The sequence below is a fragment of the Ascidiella aspersa genome, chromosome 5, assembly GCF_963924565.1.
Source record: "Ascidiella aspersa chromosome 5, kaAscAspe10.2, whole genome shotgun sequence".
NCBI lineage: Eukaryota > Metazoa > Chordata > Ascidiacea > Phlebobranchia > Ascidiidae > Ascidiella > Ascidiella aspersa.
In genome coordinates this window covers 13,093,349-13,095,848 of record NC_139451.1, presented here as the reverse complement: position 1 = coordinate 13,095,848, position 2,500 = coordinate 13,093,349, and the positions used below count along the sequence as shown (strand labels likewise).

The following is a 2,500-nucleotide window of genomic DNA, read 5'->3' as shown; positions in this document are numbered from 1 at the left end:
GACCTCGGTTCTATTTTGTTGGTTTTCGGAGCGCGAGGTAATGATTAAGAGGGACAGACGGGGGCATTCGTACTGTGCCGTTAGAGGTGAAATTCTTGGATCGGCGCAAGACGAACGACTGCGAAAGCATTTGCCAAGAATGTTTTCTTTAATCAAGAGCGAAAGTCAGAGGTTCGAAGACGATCAGATACCGTCCTAGTTCTGACTATAAACGATGCCAACTAGCGATCGGGGGGCGTTAGTTTTACGACCTCTCCGGCAGCTTGCGGGAAACCAAAGTCTTTGGGTTCCGGGGGAAGTATGGTTGCAAAGCTGAAACTTAAAGGAATTGACGGAAGGGCACCACCAGGAGTGGAGCCTGCGGCTTAATTTGACTCAACACGGGAAATCTCACCCGGCCCGGACACAGTGAGGATTGACAGATTGAGAGCTCTTTCTTGATTCTGTGGGTGGTGGTGCATGGCCGTTCTTAGTTGGTGGAGCGATTTGTCTGGTTAATTCCGATAACGAACGAGACTCTGGCTTGCTAACTAGTTACGCGACCCAATCGGTCGGCGTCTAACTTCTTAGAGGGACTAGTGGCGTTTAGCCACACGAGATTGAGCAATAACAGGTCTGTGATGCCCTTAGATGTTCGGGGCCGCACGCGCGCTACACTGACCGGATCAGCATGTGCTCGCCTTGGCCGACAGGTCTGGGTAACCCGCTGAACCCCGGTCGTGCTAGGGATAGGGAATTGCAATTATTTCCCTTGAACGAGGAATTCCCAGTAAGCGCGAGTCATTAGCTCGCGTTGATTACGTCCCTGCCCTTTGTACACACCGCCCGTCGCTACTACCGATTGAATGGTTTAGTGAGGTCCTCCGATTGGACCTGGCGCGGCCGGCAACGGTCGAGCCGGCGTCCGAGAAGACGATCTAACTTGATCATTTAGAGGAAGTAAAAGTCGTAACAAGGTTTCCGTAGGTGAACCTGCGGAAGGATCATTAACGGTCTCGCAAACGCTTCGGCGAACGCGAAACTCGGACAAGCGAGAGAAAAAGTTTTTGCTACCCGGCGCCCGACCCGCGAGGAGCGGCGCGCCGGCCGGCGATTCGGTCACCCGGTAATGTTTGCGCGTCGAGTGCCGCGGTGCCGCGCGCTCCGGCTTCAAGCGTCGGCCTGGCCGACCGCTCGGCGCGGTATATTTTGTCACCCTTTAGTGCGAGGCACTGTGCGAGCGAAACAATCGTGGATGGCTCTTGGCGGTGGATCACTCGGCTCGTGAGTCGATGAAGGACGCAGCTAGCTGCGTGAATTAGTGTGAATTGCAGGACACATTGAGCATCGACGTTCTGAACGCAAATTGCGGCCTCGGGTCAATCCCGGGGCCGCGCCCGCCTCAGGGTCGCGTTGCAAACGTTCCGCGCGGGGATTTCTCCGCGCGGCTGCTGCGGCGTCGGACGCGCGAGCGCCCGTCCCGCTCAAGACAGCACGGCACGATGTGCGACGATCGCGACCAGAATCCCGCGCGGCGGCGGCGAGTCGACCTCGAAGAGGCCAACGGCTGGCGGCTCAAGGGCGGGAATCGAGGTGCGCGGCGGCGCGCGGCGCCGACGGCGAGCGCGGAACGGGAAGAATAGTCCCGGTCCTTACTTTCGGCCTGAGGTCGGACGAGGCTACCCGCTGAATTTAAGCATATTACTAAGCGGAGGAAAAGAAACTAACGAGGATTCCCTCAGTAACGGCGAGTGAAGCGGGATGTGCCCATCGCCGAATCCGCGCGCTTTTGGAGTGCGCGGAATTGTGGCGTACGGAATTCGTCACGGCGCGCTTCGCCGGTCGCCCGCGTCCTTCTGATCGAGGCCTTGTCCCAGAGCGGGTGTCAGGCCCATGGCGGCGACAGGCGGGCGCGCTACGGCGTCTTCCCAGAGTCGGGTTGTTTGGGAATGCAGCCCAAAGCGGGTGGTAAACTCCATCTAAGGCTAAATACGGTCACGAGACCGATAGCGAACAAGTACCGTGAGGGAAAGTTGAAAAGCACTTTGAAGAGAGAGTTAAAGAGTACGTGAAACCGTCGAGAGGCAAACGGGAGGGCCTGTCGGGTCGCCCGGTCGCTTTCAGCCGGCCCCCTGTCGGCGACGTTGTCGTGCGGACCCTCACGGGCCGCCGGCGGCGCCGCCCGATCGGGGACCAGCGCACTAGCGCCGGGCGAAGGCCGCGACCGTCTGGACGGCGGCGAGAAGGCCGCGCGCAAGGTAACCCGGCCTCGGTCGGGTACTATAGGCGCGCGTGTCCGTCGGCCCGCCGTTCGGGCGAGGAGAGATCGCCGCGTCTGCCCTTCGGGGCCGAGCGCCCGGTGCCGGCTGGGGCGTCGTGGGTCGGGGACTGTTCTCAGTGCCCAGCCTCTTCGTCTCGGTCGCGCTTCCGGTGTCGTTTCGCGAGGCGCACGGGGTCCGCGGCTGAAGTCAGCCACCTTCCCGACCCGTCTTGAAACACGGACCAAGGAGTCTAACGTGAG

The 2,500-nt window shown here is 60.0% G+C and overlaps 3 non-coding genes across 3 annotated transcripts in view; all 3 read left to right on the top strand.

Moving 5' to 3' along the window:
- LOC146144304 (small subunit ribosomal RNA) overlaps positions 1–989 on the top strand; it is a 1,811-nt gene extending 822 nt beyond the window's left edge. The window contains exon 1 of the ribosomal RNA XR_014500565.1: positions 1–989. This exon is cut by the window's left edge and continues 822 nt beyond it. This is a non-coding gene — a ribosomal RNA (small subunit ribosomal RNA).
- A 247-nt stretch (positions 990–1,236) lies between these two features.
- LOC146144303 (5.8S ribosomal RNA) lies at positions 1,237–1,390 on the top strand. Its single transcript, XR_014498918.1, has one exon. It is a non-coding gene; the product is annotated as a 5.8S ribosomal RNA (ribosomal RNA).
- Positions 1,391–1,638: 248 nt separating this feature from the next.
- LOC146144302 (large subunit ribosomal RNA) overlaps positions 1,639–2,500 on the top strand; it is a 3,362-nt gene continuing 2,500 nt past the window's right edge. Inside the window, exon 1 of the ribosomal RNA XR_014501086.1 lies at positions 1,639–2,500. This exon is cut by the window's right edge and continues 2,500 nt beyond it. This is a non-coding gene — a ribosomal RNA (large subunit ribosomal RNA).